The sequence below is a fragment of the Grammomys surdaster genome, unplaced genomic scaffold (assembly GCF_004785775.1).
Source record: "Grammomys surdaster isolate TR1022 unplaced genomic scaffold, NIH_TR_1.0 212, whole genome shotgun sequence".
Lineage (NCBI taxonomy): Eukaryota > Metazoa > Chordata > Mammalia > Rodentia > Muridae > Grammomys > Grammomys surdaster.
This window is the reverse complement of record NW_021604657.1, coordinates 1,855,952-1,878,347: the sequence shown is the minus strand read 5'-3', so window position 1 is coordinate 1,878,347 and position 22,396 is coordinate 1,855,952.

The following is a 22,396-nucleotide window of genomic DNA, read 5'->3' as shown; positions in this document are numbered from 1 at the left end:
GTAAATACATATCAAACATGGCAGGCACATAAAAGTTTACATTTAGTACCTTCTTTTATGTATAATTTAGTTTAATAAAACAAAATATAAATGATGAATAATCATTTGTCAATGGATATTAAAGACTGGTTACATTTAAAAATGTTTGCAAACTAGGCTAAATGTTCTCAGCCACTTGGCAAAATCTCCTTATTAATTGTGATTTTAGATACTGAGCCAAGTGGCTTTGTACATTATAAGCAGGTGTTTTACTATGGAAATTATTTACAACCAAAAAAAATAAGATAATTAAAGCTATGGATTAGAAATATGTGTGTACCAGGGTATGTTCACCACATGATCAGTTTATTCTTAAGAATCCCTTGTCATAAACAGAGATACAGCGTAGAAGATATTGAAAATTCTTTGTTATCCATATTTCTGATAGCTTCCTCAGGTTGGGTAATTTTGAAAGACTTATCTACAAGCTGTCTGTGTTGTGCTCCTGTGTGATTTATCATCAACTTTGGACAATTTAATACTTACGAAATCTGTCTTCAGAGAATCAGCTCCATGAATGGTCAAATGTAGTTTACCTATGAATGTCACCACATGGAGAGAAGACAGAGGACACTTTCAAAGATTCTTTGCATGAACACTTATAAACAAATTCTTAGCAAAACATCTGCTCTACCCTTTTTATGACTCCAACCAAGAAGATACAGGGACTATTGGCAAAGTCCAGATGCTCAAGTCTGGGCTTCCAGTTAACTAAAGCCACCCAAACATACAAACAAACAATGGTGAAAATCATAAAAGAAACTTCATTTGTATAATTACAATGAAATGATGTGGAGAATCAAGTATCAGCCCTATCTTGATGGGCCCTGGCACAGAACTTAGTCTTTAATAAAGGAAGAGTTGGACAGTGGGTAAAAGTTGTGTATATTACCCACTCTTGGTCAAACTGGGGTCTGGATGATGACTGTCTCATCTTTCTGTGAGGTGTCTCTGTAGAAGTGATTCTTGAGGGAGCAATCAGGTTCCTTGGTGAAGCTTGTTCTTGCTCAAGATATGGGTAATGCAGGGGTTATAGCTCAGAGTAATTACTCTCAGTAGGTGATATGATATGAGATGGTTTGACTGCAAGGCTTTAACTAGATTTTTCTCTAGAAAATCAAGTTCATGAATGGTCAAATGTTGTTCACCTGCAAATGCTGTGTGTGTGTGTGTGTGTGTGTGTGTGTGTGTGTGTGTGTATTTTATACTATTAAACTATGCTTTAAAATTTGTTATGAATGTTCTATAAAAAATTAATCTGCATGTTATTTTCTTTATAATATGCTTGATGTCTAGGTCAGGTTGAGTAAAATAAAAAAGACAGAACAGTAACAACAACAACAAGAAAACCACTCAAAGAAGAAACCAGTAGGCCTGCTAACATGAGAGGAAGAATACTAGACATTAAACTGCTAACAGTGTGGGAGAAACATTCTTCCCCAGAGAGAAATCAACATTTGTTATTCAATAGTAATGTTAGCCCTAAAAACAGGAACATTATACTAACATTATCTAAAGGTTTCCTAATGAAACACACACACACACACACACACACACACACATACACACACACACACACACAGCCTTTATATTTGGCTTATATTTGTTTATATCTTAAACAGATCAATGGCTGGGCCATTTCCTAACCTCCATGTGGCTTATGTACCATCTGATATTCCCAACTCACCACTTATTGAAACCTGTATTCCATCTTGGCTGCTCCAGACCCAGACCTGCAGCCCTCTCCCGCTGTGTTCCCCAGCACCTATAAGAAGTCTATGCTTTCTGCCTTCTGCACCTCTCAGATATGTTGTCTCCTCTCTTTCCCTGACATGGCAGCTCTCTCTCTTCCTGTTCCTCCAAGATCCCTTGCCTGGGAATCCTAAAATCCCCACCTGCCTCTGTGACTCTGTAAACAAGTTTTTGGGAAATCTAATTAGCATGAGAATACAAAGATTACAAAAGATCCTGTGTTTGAAATCTAGCAAGGGGGTTCTTGGGAGGAGTTACAAGAAGAGAAGGATGAAAGTTTACTATAATCTCAAGATTTTTCTAAGAATTATAATAGAAAACAGTAAAGAATAGACAAAAATACTAAAGTGAGACTCTTTGTAGCAAGAGTAGAATTCAAAAGGAAAAAGACGAATGGATCCCAGAAGTAACAAAGAAAGGAACGACTTGAAAAGGTAGACAAACAATGAAGGAAATATTCGATTCCATTCTAATAAGCATATATATATCATCTAAAAATGAGACATACATCTTACTTCATAGATAGGAACATATTTTACAAAATCATTTTCTCTTTGGCTTCTTTAAGTTGTGCTTTGTCATTATGTTGAGAGAATGTTTGGAAAATAACTACAACCATAAAATTGGCTATTGTTTAAAAACACAAGTTTATCCAAATATTTTAATCACAATTTTATAAATGTGAATGACATAAAAGCTTTCTACATAGAAATGTTTACATAATATTTTTCAATATTGAAAAATGATAGCATTTGAAAGTTTAGCTATTGCTTCTAAAGATATACTGTATTTTAAAAAATAAGTAAAATAGAAAATCACTCAGATTTAAATATCAATTTATGAAAATGAATAATATATATGTAAATGTGTTCAAACTGTGCATTTCTCAGTGAAATAAAATGAAAATAAGAAGTGCTATTTTTAAGCTATCATATTTTCTAAGACCAAATCGAGCACACTAGTCAGTATTATTAAGTCTATAGTGAATATAGTGCCTCCATAGATTGAAGTGAAATTGGTACAACATTTTTAGATAGCAACTTGTCAGTCTCAATAAAATGCAAAATATATAAAACTGCTGACCAGCAAATTCTACATGCAAGTTAATCTTACACAGAAGCATTCTAAGAGTTCTGAAGATGTTCATTGCGGCTCTGGAATGTCAAAAATACTGCAAAAACCCTACATTTTCATTAGCAAATAATTATGACTCAAATAGTAAGGGATATTAGTCACTGAATAGAATGAACATTGTTTTATTTAATGAAATTCAATATACATTATACATTGTTGAAAATTTGCAAGTCACACAAATTAGAATGTGAACCATCTATGCTTCTTCACACAGTCCTATTTGCCTATCTGTCCTTAAAGTTTTCTATCATCTACCAATCATTCAGCACTCTTCCATCTGTCAATCACTTATCTAAAATCCTATTTATATATCAATCGTCTATCTGTCAGTCATTTATCCCTCTGTCTATATCTCTATTAACCACTTCTTATTTATATTCATGTATCATCTCTCTAGCAATCATCTGTGTATGTCATTAATCTATCTAACATCTATTTATCTATCAATTATATTTCTATATACCTATTTACATAATTATATATAATTATATTCATATATAATATAATAATATATAATAATATAATTATATGTATATAATTATATTCATCCCTGTTTGAGAGTTTGGAAGTGTATATAGGAATGACACAAGGTAAGAGGCAAGGACTTGACATTATAATTCCCTCCTATTTATTCTTGTTCTATTTGTTATGATCAAAATAATGAAGAGAGAAAGGAGCATAATGTTCTCAGGAGATATCTACAGCATTGCAATTTAAGTTTATATTGTTCAGTATAAACAAGAAGAAAAAACAAGGAGAAATAGTAAAGTGGTTATGCTCATATAATAAATACTATACATTTAAACTAAAAATGTACAAAACTACCAGCATGAAAATACACAAGTATAAACACCTAAGTACAAATGTACATAGTCCAGAGATTAAAGGGTTCAGAATTAAGGACACTATTTGAGTATTTTTCAAATATTGTATAATATTACAGAAGTAAAAATTTCATGACAATAAAAAATAAGAATTTATTCAAACATTTGGTCAAACAGTTAGTTTGCATAGAGTGAAGTTATCAGGAAGAGTAAGCAATTGGTCTAATGATCAAACAGAACAAGAATCTTGTATTATGCTGTAAATAAGAACAATCTGTTTCACATCTTATAAGAATTAAATTAATGTAAAATATATGTGCCTTGTTATTGCTATGACATCCTTCAATTAGGTGAGTTTCATCAAAATTCCATCTTTCTTTTTTTTTTAATCACGCTTTTTCCTCTCAGGCTAAAATTGTGCTATCATATCCTAACCATCTAGACATAGTCTGCACTCTTGGACAATCAGAGTTGGTTTTTTTTTTTTCCTTTACACTGTACAATGAAACTCCTGAAACCTGGTCTTTGTTCTATCCTCAAAGCAGTAAAAAGCCTGTTTCACACTTCACATCACCTCTTTCAGCGTTAAATCACCCTCATTTCTTCTCTTAGAAGCACACTTAGGCTGTATTTAGCACTTACTCAGATAAATGGGGATAATCTCTCCATTTTATCATCCTCACCCTAGTCAAAGATGCCAGCTCCCTGGAGCACACAAGGTAACATTCACAGCCTCCTGTTCAGATACAAAGATGCTATTATCCAGCTTGTTGGACGCAGGCACTGAAGACAATGTCTCCATTACAAAAAAGCTGAGTAAATGCTCATCATTACCACTTAAAGGTAATTTATAATAGAGTGATATAGAAGCCCCAGTAAAGTACTAGGGTTCTAAATGGCAATTTTGTGGTGTCAGACTTTACTCTTATCTGGGGACATTACAAATAACTCCATAACATAGTAAGAACTGAGAAGAACCACTGATGATGGTTTCCAAAACAAGGGTCACCAGGGTCGAAAGGGTTAAGCAACTCAGCAACTTTTTCTTGTCCATCCTACACCCACCCTTTCTTGGTACAAAAATATCAATGAGCCTACAGGCTGTGCACCTGAGTTTAACTTTCCTTTCAATATATTATTTTATATTCTGAACATTACCATCATCCTCTATATGATGGAAATTGAGGTACCTACCTTGCAGGTCTAAGATGGGTTTTGTTTGTAAAAGGCAATTCAGTCCACAAATATTAATTATCTTCTTTTTTCTACTTTATTCATAGCATAGCTTGTGTTATTCTCAAGAATAATACAATAATTATTAGGATCTGATCAAAAGTGAAGATTCATGGTTACAAAGATTTAGACTAGTAAGAATATAAACAAAAGGAAAAAATACTATGGCTGATTGTGAAAATCAACTTAAAACCTTTTGCTAAAATAATGAAAATCCACCTAAATGGCTTGTTGGGGCAAATATAAAATCCAATCCTAAATTAAAACACATGTTAATTCAACATCATTAATACAACCTGCTTGATTATTTTTATAATTGCTCTCAAGTCATAATTTCTTCTTATGATTTTTCATTTACTAATATATTTATTTATTTAGTTAGTTACTTATTTATTCACTTCAAGTCCAAACACAGCACCCCTTCTCCCACTACCGCCTCATAAATTTCTCCCCCTGTTCCTCCTCCCCTTCTCCTCAGAATAGGAGAGCTCCCCTTGGGAACCAACCCACTCTGCCCAATCAAGTCCCATCAGGACTAAATACATTCTCTCCCACTAAGGCTAGACAAGTCAGCCCAGCTAGGGGAAAGTTATTCAAAGGCAGGCAAGAGTGTTTGAGTCAGAGGAAATCTCAGCTTTATTGTTAAGGGACTCTCATGGAGACCAAGTTGCACATCTGCTACATAGGTGTAGAATGCCTGGATCTAGACCATGTATGTTCTCTGTTTGGTGTTTCAGCCTCTGTGAGGCCAATGGGCCCAGGTTAGTTGGGGTCTTATTGTGGTGTCCTTAAACCCTGCCTCCCTCAGTCCTTCAACCAATTCTTCAATAAGATTCCCTGATTTCTACACAATGTTTGGCTGTGAGTGTCCACATCCATCTGCTTCCATCAGTTGTTGGATGAAGCCTCTCAAAAGACAGTTGTACTAGTCTCCTGTATGCAAGCATAGCAGAGTATCAGTGATAATGTCAGGGGTTGGCTCACTCCCATGGGTTGGTCTCTAGTTGGGCCAGTCATTGGTTGGACATTCCCTCAATCTCTGATCCATATTTATTCCTGCATATTTTGTAGGCAGAGAAAATTTTAGGCTGAAGGTTTTATAGGAGCATTGGTGCCCATCTCCCTCCACTGGAAGTCCTACCTGGCCATAGGAGATAGCCACCTCAGGCTCCCTAACCTCTGCTACTAGTAGTCTCAGCTAGGGTCACCCCAATAAATTTCCAGGTGCCTCCTCTGTCCCAGGTCTCTAGCTTTTCTCAGAGATGCTTGTCCACTGGTTTCCCTTCTCTCTCCCAATCTTCTCACCCTCTCATTCTCCCTATATTTGATCCTCACTCCTATTTCTCTCCCTATCCCCTCTCTGACCCTTTTCACTCTCTCCATTTACTTCTTATGTCCATTTTACTTCCCCTTCTGGGTGATATTCAAGTATTCTCCCTTGGGTCATCCTTGTTATTTAGCTTCTTTGGATCTGTGGATTATAACATGGTTAACCTGTACTTTAATATCCACTTATAAGTGAGTAGATACCATGTGTGTCTTTCAGGGTCTGGATTACCTCACTCGGGATATTTTCTAATTCTATTTTGCCTGAAGATTTCATGATGTCCTTGCTTTTAATAGCTGAGTACTATTCCATTGTGTAAATGTATCACATCTTCTTCATCTATACTTCAGGTGAGGGACATCTGAGTTGTATCCAATTCCTGGCTGTCACAAATAAGACTTCTATGAACATTTTTGAGCATGTGTCCTTATGGCATGCTGGAACATCTTTAAATCATATGCCCAGGAGTAGTGTAGTTCTGTCTTGAATTGGAACGCTTCCTAATTTTCTGAGAAACTGCCAAATTGTTTTCCAAAGTGGTTGTACAAATTTTCAGTCCTACTTCCAATGAAGGTGTGTTCATCTTGTTCCACATTTTCACCAGCATGTGCTGTAAATTGAATTTTTATCTCATGGGTATATGATGAAATCTGAGAGTTATTTTGGTTTGCTGTTTTGTCCTATTAATGATGTCTTTTGTCTTAGAGAGGCTTTCAGTTTATGAGGTCCCATTTATTAATTGTTGATCTTAGTGCCTGGGCTGCTGGTGTTAGGTTTCAAGAAGCTGTCTCCTGTGCCAGTGGATTCAAGGCTATTCCCTATGCTCTCTTCTCTTGGAGTTAGTGTATCCAGTTTTATGTTGAGGTCTTTGATCCACTTGGACTTGAATTTTGTGCAGGGTGATAAATATTGTTCTACTTGTATTCTTCTACATGCAGACATCTACTTAGACCAGCTTTTGTTGAAGGTGGTTTCTTTTCTCCATTGTATGGCTTTGAATTCTTTGTTAAAAATCAAGTGTCTATAGGTTGTAGGTTTATTTCTGAGTCTTCCGTTCTATTCAGTTAATGAATCTGACTGTTTATATGCCAATATTTTGTAGTTTTTTATTACTATTGCTCTGTAGTATAACGTGAATGATATTTCCAGAAGTACTTTTATTGTACAGTATTGTTTTAGCTATCCTGGGTTTTATGTTTTCCTATACAAGTTTGAGAATTATTCTTTCAAGATCTGTAAAGTATTGTGTTGAAATTTTCATGGAAATTGCATTAAATCTCTAGATTTCTTTTAGTTAGATGATTATTTTCACTATGTTAATCCTACTGATCCATGACCATTGGGTATCTTTCCATCTTCTGATATCTTCTTCAATTTCTTCAAAAATTTGAAGTTCTTACCGTACAGGTTTCTTACTTGCTTGGTTAGGGTTACACCAAGATATTTTATATTATTTGTAGTTATTGTGAAGGGTGCTATTTCTCTAATTTCTTTCTCAGCCAGTTTATCATTTATATAAAGGAAGGCTACAAAGTTTTTTGAGTTAATTTTGTATCCAGCCATTTTGTCAAAGGTGTTTATCAGCTCCAGTTATTCTTTGATAGAACTTGGGGTCACATATGTATACTATCATATAATCTGTGAATACTTTGACTACTTCCTTTCCAATTTGTATCGCTTTTGATCTTCTTTAGTTATCTTATTGATTTAGCTAGAATTTCATGTAGTATATTGAACAGATACAGAAAGAGTGGGCAGCCTTTTCTTGTCCCTGATTTTAATGGGATTGTTTTAGTTTTTCTCCATTTAATTTAATGCTGGCTATTAGCTTGCTGTATGTTGCTTTTATTATGTTTGCCTATGCACCTTGTATCCTGATCACTCCAAGACTTTTAACAAGAAGACATGTTGGATTTTGTTAAAGACATTTCAGCATCTAATGAGATGATCATGTGATTTTTTTCTTTCAGTTTGTTTATAGGGTAAATTACATTGATGGAGTTTTGTACATTAAACCATCCATCTGTCTCTAAGATGAAGCCTACTTGGTCATGGTGGATGATGTTTTTGATGTGTCATTAGTTTCAATTTGCTAGTATTTTATTGAGTATTTTTGCAACAATACTCATAAGGGAACTTGGTCTGAAGTTGTTTTTCTTTGTTGAGTTTTGCGTGGTTTAGGTGTTATGGTGACTGTGGCCTATAGGAATGAGTTTGGCAATGTCCCTTCTGTTTCTATTTTGTGGAATAGTTTGAGGAATATTGGTATTAGCTCTTTTTTGAAAATCTTGCAGAATTCTGCTCTGAAAACATCAGAGCCTGGGCATTTTTAAAAATTAGTTTTCTTTACATTCTAGCTGTTGCCCCCAACAGTTCTTTGCCTCATTCCCTTCCCCTTTCCCCCAATAGGGTACCCCCTGCCCCCTTGGAATTCCCTTTGCCTGGAGCCTCAAATCTGTTAACATTTAGGTGGATCTTCTCCTACTTAGGACCAACCAGGCAGGCCTCTGCTATATATGTCCTGGTGGCCTTGGACCAGCCCTTGTATGCTGTCTGGTTGGAGGGCTCAGTCCCTGGGTTCTCCCAGGGGCACAGGTTAGTTGAGACTGCTAGTCTTCCTATGGGGGTCACCATTCCCTTTAGCTCCTTAAATCCTTCTTCTAATTCCTCCATAGGGGTCCAGGACTTCAGTCCAGTGATTGAGTAAAAATATCTGCATCTGTTTCAGTCAGCTGCTGGTAGAGCCTCTCAGAGGACTGCCATGCTAGGCTCCTGTCTGTACATACATCATAGCATCAGTAATAGTGTCAGGCTTTGGTTTTTCCCTTCCCCTCACTCCCTTGATATGTATCCCAAGTTAAGACAGTCACTGGACAGCCTTTCCTTCAGGCTCTTTTCCATTTTTTTCCCCTTCAGTTCTTTTAGAATAGAACAATTCTGGGTCAGAAATTTTGATTGTGACTTGGTGTGTTCTTCCCTCCACTTGAAACCCTGTCTATCCACTAGACTTTTCAAGTTTCTTCTCCCCATTGTTGGGCGCTTTGGCTATGGTCACACCTCATTGACTCCTGAAGGTATCCTGGGTATTCTGTACATTTGGTTAATATCTACTTTTCAATGAGTACAAACCATGCATGTCCTTTGAGGTCTGGGCTTCCTCAGTCAGTATGATATTATCTAGTTCCATCTCATTGCCCACAAAATTCATCATATTCTAGTTTTTTATTGCTGATTAGTATTCCATTGCCTAAATTAATTACATTTTTTTGTATTCATTCTTTGGTTGAGGGACATCTGGGTTGTTTCCAGCTTCTGCCTATTACAAATAAGGCTTCTATGAACATATGAGCACATGTCCTTGTGGTATGGTGGGACATATTTTGAGTATATGCCCAGGAGTTCTATACCTGGGTCTTCAGGTAGAACTATTTCAAGTTTTCTGAGGAAATACCAGATTGATTTCCAGAGTGGTTATACTAGTTTGCAATCCCATGAGCAATGGAGGAATGTTTCCCTTTCTCTATATCCTTGCCAGCATGTGTTATCTCTTTAATTTTTGAACTTAGCCATTTTGATTGAATAAGGTAGAATCTCAATTGTGTGCCTCTATCTACTTAGAGTTTACAGGGCTATTAAAATTGTTTACCTGCTCTTGATTTAACATTGGTAAGTGGTGTCTATCAAGAAAATGGTTTATTTAATTTATATTTTCTAATTTTGTTGAGTATTGGCTTTGGAAGGGAGACCTAATGATTCTTATGATTTCCTCAGTATATGTTGTTATGAACTCCTTTTCATTTCTGATTTTGCTAATTTGGATAATGTCTCTTTGCCTTTTATGTAGTTTGTCTAATGGTTTGTCTATATTCTTCATTTCCTCTAAGGATCACCTCTGCTTTCATGGATTCATTGTATTGTTCTTGCTATTTCTAATTCATTGATTTCAGCCCATAGTTTTATTATTTTCTATGGTATATTCCTCTTGAATGTGTTTACTTCTTTTTGGTCTTGATCTTTCAGGTATCCTTCTAAATTGGTAATATGTAATCTCCCTATTTTCCTTATAAAGGCACTTAGGATTGTGAACTTTCCTTTTATTACTGCTTTCATTGAGTTCCATAAGTTTGAGTATGTTTGCCTTCATTTTCCTTGAATTCTAGAAAGTCTTTAATTTCTTTCATTATTTCTTCTATGACCCAGAGGTCATTGAGTAGAAAGTTGGTCAGTTTCCAGGAGTTCATAGGCTTCCTCCTGTTTTTCAGATCCAGCTTTAATATTGAGGTCTGATAGATAGATACACAGGGTTATTTTAATTTTCTTGTATTTGTTGAGGCTTGCATATGACCATTGTATTCAATTTTGGAGGAAGCTTCTCAGCACTTTTGGAGGTTCCATTTGAATCATAACCTCTGTTATGTTTATTATTTCTGTTTAGTTTCTGTCTTGATGACCTGTCCATTGGTGGTAATGGGTATTGAATTCTCCCATATTAATGTGTGAGATTCAATGTGTGAGTTAAGTTTCAGTAATGTCTCTTTTATGAATGTCGGTACCCTTCCATTTGGAGTATAGATATTCAGAATTGAGACATCAGATTGGTAGATTGTTAGTCCAATGAGTTTGAAGTGCTCTTCCCCATCTGTTTTGATGAATCTTGATTGTCTATTTTATTAGATAGAACAGCTACTCCAAGTTACTACTTAGGTCTCTTTGCTTGGAAAAACAATTTCCAGCCCTTTACTCTGAGGTAATGTCTCTCCTTGTTGCTTAAATTTGTTTCCTTATGCAGCAGAATGGTGGGAACTCTTTCCACATCCATTCTTTTAACCTGGGTCTTTGTATTGGGAAATTAAGTCCATTGATGTTGAGAGATATTAATGACCAACAATTGTTAATTCCTTTCATTTTGATGGTAGTGGCACTGTGTGAGTGTGTGTGTGTGTGTGCGTGTGTGCTTGTGTGTGTGTGTATGTGTGTGTGCTTGTGTGTGTGTGTATGTGTGTGTGCTTGTGTGTGTGTGTGTATGTGTGTGTGTGTGTGCTTGCTTTCTTCTGGTTTTGCAGGTATGGGGTTATTTATTTCCTGTGGTTCCTGTTGCTGACAGGACTCCTTGGGGAGGCAGGCAGAGTTTTGGGCCTGACAGTGGAGCTCAGGGAACAGTATGCTGCTCTCTTTTGGTGGCTGTGCCTCAGGTAAAACTGAATATTCCTTGGGGTCCCAGAGATCTCTTCAGGAAAGGAGGCAGAGCTGTGTTCTTGCCATGAAGACTAGGGGACAGAGCACCTTTCACCTCCACTGCCTGTGCCCCAGGTAGACCCAATAGGCAAGGGATAGGTGGACTGGGGTCTCACAGGCCTGGATGTTCCTGGGGCCTAGAAGGGTTACTTTGGTGAAAAGGCAATAAAGCTAGAGGAGACAGGGGTGCACACCAGCCTGTAGTTCACTTCTGCTGGCTGCCTTCTTTTCATGTTTTAATGCCAAAATATTTTTATTCAAACTTGTTGTTCTCCTTAGATAAATTACTTGGAATCAGTTTCACCTTTTCTTTGACAACTCTCATATAAGACCTAAACAGTTCCTTCTGCTGATCTCTGTGGAACCATGTAACTTTCTTGTCTCAGTGGATGATCACAGTCAACCATGAGTTTCCAAGAATAGCTTACCTAAGTTATTGAGGACAATAGTTTGAATAACATGTGCATAGTACCCTTGTGGATCTTACATGGGAAATCACTACAATTATAAGCTTTTAGCTGTACTAATTAAAAAGACATTTCTGATTCTCTTGCTGTGCAAAAGAACCTTTCAAATTAACTAGAATCAGTTAATGGAACATGAGGCATAATGAGTAGTGAAGGTGGGCCAGTGACTTACTCAGAGTAAGAACCTGAAGTAATCTTTATTTCTACTCTGGAGAGGGGAACTCTGTATTTTCCCCCATCCTTTTGTTGTTGTTGTTAGAAAAGAATGAGGAAACTAATCTAGTTATCACTCACATGCTAAGTGTGGATGGCAGCATGTTCCTCTTTCTTTATTGTTAAGAAGGAAGTTAGTGCTTTTTACATGTTGGACGAAAATGGGACTCTGAGTGGTTCACTTCACTAAGGCATACTGTGGAAGACTGGGGCAAGGCAAGTGATATGTACAGTTCACAGGGTTCTGAGTGATGCATATCTGAAAATAATTGTTAGTGCTTGTCTTCCAGATAAGGCAGAAGGATTTAAGAACAACAATTCAAACAAGAAAAACAACAACAATCAAAAAGGAAATAAATTAATCCTTTCTGATTCAGGCACTGGTAACAATGTGATTGAATCTATAGTTTTAGTTTCTGTTCGAAAGAAAGAAAGAAAGAAAGAAAGAAAGAAAGAAAGAAAGAAAGAAAGGAAGGAAGGAAGGAAGGAAGAAAGAAAGAAAGAAAGAAAGAAAGAAAGAAAGAAAGAAAGAAAGGAAATTTGAGGGTGAAAAGATGGACGGAGACCAATGGTGGAAGGAGATGTCTCAGCGGGCCCATGCCAAGGCATCTCTTCCCTCTGAAGGATCAGCCACATGATGATATAGCACAGAATAGAGTTTATTCAGGGCATGGAGAGGGGAGCCAGGAGGGTAATAGAGGCAGAGAGAGAGAGAGCAGAGAAGTGGAGGCTGGCCATGACCATGTGAAGAGAGGGTGAAGGGAAGGGGTGAGGAGAGAGGGGGCAGAGAACCTGCAGGCAGGGATCAATGGAGCAAGAGAGAGAGAGGAGGGGCCAAGCAGCCCCTTTTATAGTGGGCTGGTCTACCCAGCTGTTGCTAGATAACTGTGGGGAGAAGCATACCTGGCCACTGCCAGGTAACTGTGGAGGTGGAGTTTAGACAGAATACTAACATTCCCACATTTTGGTTTAATTAAAAAGAAAAATTAGAGGTGACAGCAAAGCAAGAATAGGGTCATTGTAATATCTGGCTACTTCCTGCTGGCATTGAGGGTGGCGTGTCTTTAGGGGGAACCTAGAAGAATGAGTATGGGGCATGTTTGTCCGGTCCTGCTGTCCAGGGTCTATGGAGCCATCTGACGATAGACCAGAAGGAACAGGTCCAGTAGAAGCAGCTGTGTGTGACAGGAGATGGACCATCTGGAGGTTGCTTCTCTAGAGCTGTTCTGGATGCACCTGGCCTTGACAAGATATAGAGAATAAGATTACATTTGGGAGAAAGAAAATTTTTCTAAGATGTACATGTACATTTGAAATCCAGAGGGATTCCACTCTTTATAATAGGTAGTAAGTGGGAACTTTAGGCAGATGTACTTATCTGGATGGCATCTATTTGGTCCTTGAGAGGTAGAACTGAGTGGGTTTCCTGTTGCTTATCAGTTTACAAAACAGATTACCAGCATGAGTTAACAACACAAACAGTCTTTAAGATGAACCTTTGCTGGATCGTATAGTAGAATGTTTTATTAGAGTTAGGCAATGTGGGAATAGTAAGGGGCCACAGAGGTCGTGGAGATGTCCCGGGGGTTTCCACACTGGCGGGTCCCACATACATGAGAAGGTCTAAGGTTCCAGAGGCTGGGGGCTTTGGCAACAGCAGGCCCCAACGACACGAGAAAGTCCTGGGTTCCAAAAGGGTTTATTGTCATGGCAGATGGTGGATGGATCCGGACGTACTCCCCTGAAACTCAGGGCAGACTTGAGTTAAATAGGGAGGGAGAAAGGGGAGAGCCTGGGGAGGAATGTTTAATTGGCTCTGCCCTCTGGCCTTCATTATTATGTAAATCCCTAGGGCCTGAGGCCTCTAGTCATGCCCTCTACCTGAGCACTTTGGGAGGGGCTGTAATGGCCTATGTTACTGAACAATGTAGTTCTATGGAGACTAGACTGCTTTTCAGGACCCTGGGTTCAGGGACGTGGCCGAACGCCTGCCATTTCTCACTTAGAGTCTCAGGGTTCCAGGTCCATGCCCAACCATGAACCAAGGTACCCTTATGCAATCCCACAAGGCAAGTTTATAGGAACTCAGATAATTTAGGACAGTGGGATAGCAAGAAGAGGAAATATGAAGCATTTAATTGATAGCAACTGAGTTTAGGTAATGAGGTAACAGATAATATCTGTGAAAGCTTAGCTGTCAATGTAGTCAGAAGTCTGAGAAAGAGTAAACAATAATATACCATATATATATATATATATATATATATATATATATATATATATAATTTTTAAAAATGACAGAGTTCACTAGCCAACAGTTCCTGTGATTTCCATACTCTCTTGGGTGATGTCAGTTTGGCTTCTAAGTGTAGAAGACACAGGGCTTTTTCTGTGGAATGGATACACATGACATGAGAAATGACTTACCTTGATTTAGCCAAGTCATTTGACTCAGGGCATCTTGTTTAGTCCACTGTATTTGTTCGAATACAATCCAGGCTGTATGTTCTAGGAGTACAGTGTCTGAGTCTTTTGAAACCATCTTGGGTCAACTGTTAGAGGCTTTGGGAATTCTGTCAGCCATAAACTTAAATACTATTAGCAGGCTTCTGACAAGATTGAGAGCCATAAGTATTGGTTGTAACTGAACAGAATTTAACAGCAGTAGTAAAAATCTATCAAGACAGAGTCTTTCCTATTTTGTCTTATGTAACTTTGGCAGGTTGGAGCTGTGAGTCACAGGTGCTGTGAGTCAGGTTTGCTGGCGGCAGACTTCCTACTAGCTGCCAGAAGTTGCTGCCCAGTGCCTCTGGTAGCTAGTCTGCAGTGGGCAAGGAAAAACAAGCATGTCCCGTATCAGGAACCTTTCTGTTAGTTATTTTTGTGGCAGAAGGCACTGCTAACACTCACTTTACAGGTCCCGGGGATTGCAGGAGAGTGAGCAAGCTTCCTTTGCGTGCTTGGGCAGTCAAGCCCTTTGTGCCAGTGATGGTGATTGCACATGTTGGGAAGCAAGTCTCAGAAGACTCAGAGCAGAGCTAGGAACCACAGAGGGAAGGGAGCAGGCAAACCAGCGGACCCGGCCACAGAGGAGGCAAAAGCAGAGTTCCAGACCGCTGCTGCTTTCCAGGCAAACCAATGGAACTGAGTGGGTCCAGTCAGCCACAGATGGCAGAGGAGGAGGGGGAAAAGTTCTCGAAAGGCTGACCCCTGGAAGAGACATGCTGGGGACTTCAGTCAGAGCCGGTGCTCCTGAGGCAGAGAGAACAGACTGTCCAGGCCTGGCCTGAGGTACTCATCGAATAGAAACTATCTCGAGAGGAGAGGGGGAGTGTCTCATCCAAGGGGAACAATCATAGAACAAGGTTCAGGGAAGGACAGGGCTAGCTATGAGCTCAAGAAATCTTTCCTGGGAACATGTGGGGTCTGGCCAGTGGGGGATGGGGAAGCTTACCAGTTCTCGGTTAGGCTAGTGAGCGTGGAACCTGGAGATGTCCGATAGAGTCTTAACAATTCCTTTATTTTGGTTTAATTAGAAAAGAAAGATTAGAAAGAGGTGTGGGGTTGAGCAGGTTTCATGGCTAAGAGAACCTGTCCTGTTACCCAGCCCACATGGCAGAGTACCATGAGGGTGGCTGCAAGAGCTTAGCTCATGTGGTGCCTCACAGCAGCAGTGCAGGATGGGGGTTGTAGCAGCAGATGTTAATTCACACGCTCAGTGATGGCAGGTAGCAGCAGATGAAGTCAGCGTAGTGTAGCAGTGGTGGCGGTGGCATTGCATCTGGCAGCTGCACAGGTCTCAAGGTCCCCATAGTCTTCGTTCCCGGGTTTCAGCACCATTGTTAGATTTTTGGCGAGTAGCTTAGACAGATAACACCAGACCAAACGGTTCCACGAGGGGGAGTTTATTTAGGAGACAGGGAAGAGAACGAGTGTAGCGAGAGAGAGCAGAGAGGTAGAAGAGTAGAGGCCAGCCATGACCACGTGGAGAGAGGGGGAAGGGAAGGGGGGGCAGAGGAGAACCTGCAGGTGTGGGTACTAAGGAACAAGAGAGAGATGAGGGGCCAAGCAGCCCCTTTTATAGTGGGCAGGTCTACTTGGCTACTGCTGGGTAACTGTGGAGGTAGAGTTTAGACAGAATACTAACAGAGGGTTGGAGAGATAGTTCAGGAGACAAAGCCATTGTCATATGGATATAAGGACCCAAGTCCAGATTTTCAGAATTTATGTAAATCCAGACATTGAAGAACATATATTTAATACCAATGTTCCAGTGGTAAGACAGAATGGCAGAGGTAAGAGATTCTGCAAATTCTGGAGCTAGCTACACTGACCAACACTGAAGCAAACAAAAGACTCTACAAGATAGAAGTCAAGAACCTACACACTGCATTTTCTATAACCTCCTCACATGTGACAGCATTCTCATGCCAGAATCTGTAGCCACAGACATCACTCACTTCTCTCTCTCTCTCTCTCTCTCTCTCTCTCTCTCTCTCTCTCTCTCCACACACACACACACACACACACACACACACACACAAACTGAGAATAAAAAGGGAAACTGAAAACTGAAATCTATATTATCATTTACCTCAGCTATTGACTAATAGATGGTGGTAATAGATGGCCTATAGTTGAGTACTATGACTATATAATTTGAAACTCTAAACATATTCTTTAAAAATAAAGTGCCTGATGAAGACATGAACATTAGCCAAGAGCTTTGAAGCTTAGAAACTTTATAATAACCTACTTTCATTCCCAACTCATAACCTTTGGGTAATGACAGTCACCCTGTTCTTTAGACCACAGAACTGAAAGAGATGCTTTCAGCCTGTCCATCACTCACACAGCTAGGGAGCCAGAACAGAGCTTGGGATGGGTCTTTGTAGCTTCAACACCAATTTAACAATCTCTGCTCTCTAAACAGCTTCCCCATGGAGGAAAATAATTCATGGTTAACTTCCATCCTCGACACCACTGCTGCCTGGCTTCTTATTTTCTTGACTAATCATTTCTCTAAGTGTAAGCCAGTGTCTTGGAAGGAAAAAAAAAGAGTCAGATTGCCAGAAAATATTTCAAGTCTGTGTAAGTTTTATAAAGCAATGTGAGGTTTGAAAGTACAGCGCACAGCTGACAAGAAAATGAGACAGTTACTGAAATGGATGGTGTTTTAAGCACTGGTCTATATGCAACCTTTTATGTAGAGAGAGAGATATCTACATATGGCAGTGAGAAAAATATGGCTCTATGATAGCAAACCTCTAGCCTTAGGAAACTCAAGTTTATTCAATTTGTGATATGCCAGTGAACACCACATATTCATGGATATCTGATAGATATAAGCATCTTTAAAGAATATTGAGTAAATAACATCTTATCATCCCAGGCATACCAAAGTAAAGGCACCCCCACCAACACACTTACTGGACAGGAGGAGAATGCGACTCATTGTGATTATTCACTTTAGAAAATAGGGCAAAAATATTTTCTTACTACAGTCCTAGCAGGCTAGTCAGACAATTCAAATTAAGCAACTATAGTATAAATACGGCATTGATTGAACTAGAAAAGCCAGGATGTCACTAACAGACAGCTCAGTGCTCTCTAATCAGCTTCCCCATGGAGGAAAATGATTCATGGTTAACTTCCATCCTTGACACCACTGTTCAGTGGTCGAGGTCAGCTCAGTGTGGGTTTGTGAGCTCTGTCTGTTTGGATTTGGAGACTGGCTGTGTGATCATTTTCCCCACAGTACTGCCAGCTGCAGTCCTTAATGCATTATCACCTAGCAGTAATGGCAGGCAACACTCATGTTAGAAAACAAGTTCAAGAAAATTCACTGTCTTTCTGAGTTTGTATTCTGAAGATGCTAGAAATGAGCCCTTGACATTCTTCTTGAAAGGAGGTTAAAATGGAGAGACTTCTAGGAACAAGTCAAGACTTTTTTAGTGATCAAAAAGCTGATATCCAGCTTCCCAATATGCATAAGGCATTAATTAGAGTCTTTCCATTCTTAATAAAGGTTTTTCATTATTGCAACAACGGCAAAATAGGTGTTATTATAGAAAGAACTCAGACTGTCACAATCAATAACTAAATAAAAATAAAGAAAGCAGTTACTATAACAAGTAACTACTCATTACTTTTATTATCATTACCATTAGATTAAAAAAAATTGTTCTCAGCAGTGAATATCAATAAAATAAAGCATACAGGTAAGGGAAGAGAAGGAGTCCCTCCAGAGGATCCAGGGTCTGACAGACATATTTGCTTTAAATTTCACAGTAAAATAAAAAAAAGAACATAATTATATATAATGAACATTTATTAAATAAAAGCTCTTGTAATTGTCTTTTAATAAATGGTGTATTTATTCTCCCAAGAATTCTAAAAGGTAAAAATTAAACAACTCTAGTATAAATACTCAACTAAAAAGTTGAGGTCAGTTTTCACACATAGAAACAAATGAAGAAGAACTCAAGTGATCCTTGTTTTCATGATTCAATCCCTGTCACATCTCAAACTTCTAGCAATTCTCACAATGCTAGCCCTATTTCAAAGGTTTATCCATCTCTCTGAGTCCTGCAGGAGTATGATAAGCCCATGGTGAAATCAGCTTGTTCAAACAGGTCCAAGCTTTTGACACTTTGGTATGACACTGTCAACAACAGATGTATTGAGCCATATTTCATATTCATTAATAGCCTTTGACAAGTGAGGCACACAGATCTCAGTATGAACACAGAACGAAGTCACAGAATAGATGAGTTGCTACCCATTTTTCAGCATGTTCCTTAAATATCACAGATTCTCAGTGTTCATGTTCATGTCCATGTCCAACACCTGATTGTTGTTCTGCTCATCCCTTCCTTCCTTCCTTCCTTCCTTCCTTCCTTCCTTCCTTCCTTCCTTCCTTCTCTCCTCCTCCTCCTCCTCCTCCTCCTCCTTCTTCTCTCTCTCTCTCTCTCTCTCTCTCTCTCTCTCTCTCTTCCTCCCTCCCTCGCTCCCTCCCTCCCCCCTCTCTTTCTTTTCTAACTTGTCCCTTCTTTTTGGTCTCTATTTCCTCGGCCTCTTCATCCTCCTCTTCCTTCTCCTCCTCGTCTTCTCCCCCACCCCCTCTCTCTGCATGTATGTGGGAGGGTATGCAAATACATTGGTTCATGTATAGTGGTCAGAGGGAAATAAATTGTTTGTTGACAGTGTTTTCACCCTGTGGGTTTTGAGGTTTGACCTCAGGTGATCATGTTTGCATGGCCAAAGCACTTTTATTGGATTGCCATGCAATAGTATGATGATACATTCAGTACAATGACAGACAGTAACATATATACATATATATGACTAAGAGCTACGGGTATTAAGTTAGTTAGTTCATATATTTGAATTATTTTTAGTATACAATAATTGTTATATAATAGTTCGCATATAATTACTAGTGTTTTTTATTATTCTTTTAAAAACCAAAGAAAGTTTAAAGAGATACAAACATCATCTTATTTCCATTATCCAGGGTATACTCCCAAACCATATTTTATGTTATTATATTGTCTTGTATAAATATGCATTATATGTCTTTATGGAATTTGTCCTGTACTGTCTCACTCCATAGTAGACTGTAACAATAGGTTTCTATTTATCATGTATATTTTATATCACAATTGCTCTTTAATTACTGCTTTTTAGTCTGTCTAACATTGATTCAAGTGATCTTCCCCAGATGTATACAATTTTCATTTTTCTGAAATAATTGTTAAAAAGACCATAGCAAGCATGGTTAAACTATATTCTTCACTATGGGAATATAGAATCTAAGGACTAGAGATAACACATGACTGAACAGAACCTACTTAATTGGACCAGGTACACAGCATATTCAGCAGTTTTCAAGCAATGGTTATGAACCCTTTGGAGGATGAGCCAATACTTCCACAGGGATCACATATCAGATATCCGAAATATCAGATATTTACATTACAATTCATAAGAGTAGCAAAATTACAATTATAAAGTAGAAATGAAACTAATTTTATGGTTGTGGGTCACCATAACATGAAGAACTGTATTAAAGGGTTGCAACTTTAGAAAGATTGAGAACCACTGGCTCATGTGTTCTGCCACATGAAGTTTTACAAAAAGCCACAGAACTGTCACCCTGTTAATGGTAGAAGAAAGAAACCAGGACCTCAGCAACAAGTGCCACTTTCAGAAGAGGTCCTGTCAATGTATGATCTTCTGTCTCTGCCTTGAAATAGGACACTCCATGTGCAGTCCCTGAACTTGGCATGTGGGTTCTCCCTGCTTGTCCACCTGTCCCGTTCTCTATGGATTTCTGAAATCGAAGCACAAGGCCTCTTGCTTAATCTCCATTTGGAAGCTCCTCTTGGAATCTGCAATGTAGTTTTATGGCTCTATCACCCCAGCTTTACCTTTCAAAGAACAGCTTGAATTTCTGAAAGTCAGCCCAGTAGGGCAACAGGCTGACTCTTGGGATCAATCTAATATTTTAGAAAATTTATATTATATATTTATACTTCTCTTTAAGTTTTTATAACATTAATTTTACATGATTAAAAGCTAGAAATATAAAAATATGAATGTGAGTTGATTTGCCTTATGTCCTTTGAATGTCTGTCTATCTCTGCTTCCCATTAAAATCATTTACTAGTTAGTACAATCTTAAATTTTGAATGCTGTGAATCAGCCATCACCTGTACAGAATATAAATTATTAATTATAGTTTGTAAGCATATTATTTCCTTTTGTCTAAGGTTTCTTTTGTCTTATTCTCTTTTCCTTCTCTATGTGACATATGTGTGAGAGCACTTTATAAGTCACATCCCTTGAAAGCTATAGATAGAGTCACTTAAAGTCCAATGATACTTTTATTTTGTAGTCATAATTAACTTGTAATTTAACTAAAAAATAAAGGAATTAAATCAGAGTCATAATTTTCTAGTTGAAGAAAATTGCTGCATAGACTTCTAAGAATTATTGTTCCGTTTTATCTTAAATATCATGTGTACTTTGTATGTCATACACATTTAAAAATTATTTACTATTATAATGCACATGTGTGCACTACAAGGGATAATGTTACCATGTGGATGGTGAGGTCAGAGGTCAACTTTGTGGAGCAGCTTGCCACCAACGTTTTTGTAGTGTGGGAAGCCATCACTAGATTTACACAGCAAATGCCTTTACTTGCTGAGCCATTCTGCTGTCCCAGACTCCTGGTTTGTATCTTATTTTCTCCACATCTGAGTGTTTAGGTATCCTTGCAAGCATTGGGAACTTCACTTACATCTTCCTAGCATTATAATGTGATCATTCCTCCTCCTTCTCCTGCTCCTTCTCTCTCTCTCTCTCTCTCTCTCTCTCTCTCTCTCTCTCTCTCTCTCTCTCTCTGTCTGTCTGTCTCTCTCTCTCTCTCTCTCTCTCTCTCTGCCTCCCTCTCTCCTCTCTCCTCCTTCCCTCCTTCACCCCCTCTCTCCCTCTCCTCATATCTTCTTCCTTTTCATCTCACCATTTTCCCTCTTTCCCCTCTCTCCTTGATTTTCTCTGATCTCTCTCCAACTTCCCTTCTGCTTCTTCTTCTTACCCACCCCCCCCAATCATTCTGCATGTTTTTACCGTCCTGGAATCCTAGACGGCATATGCTGGAGTTTCTGAGTTATGTTGTTTAACTCTTTTTTTTTTAATAGTTTCTGCTGATCTTGGTAAACCACATGCTAAAACAAATTACTTTTCTCCTTTTGACTAATATACGGCCACTTTTTTATTTAGGTATTCAGTACAACTGTGTGCATGTTGTTTATTTCACACACACTCTCAGCATCTAAGAATTCTAATTAGCTCTTTTCATAGCACCCTGCTCTTTTTGTTTATAGTGAAGACTCCTCCTTATCTTCCTAACAGTGTGGTCTGTTAAAATGACACTATTTTTCCTCTGCTACATCAAACTCCCAGAGCTTTACATTTCTGCCTATTGAAAGGCATATGTTTCTTTCCAAATATCATTGTCTTTAAATGTTTGATGATTCATGATACGCGTTTTTGACATTCTATCTAAAATCTCTTCCAAATCTTTTCAAGGATCTTGTCTCAGACTATGTTACTGAGCCTCTGGGGAATGAGTTTCTGCTTAAAAACATGACTTTGCTATAGCT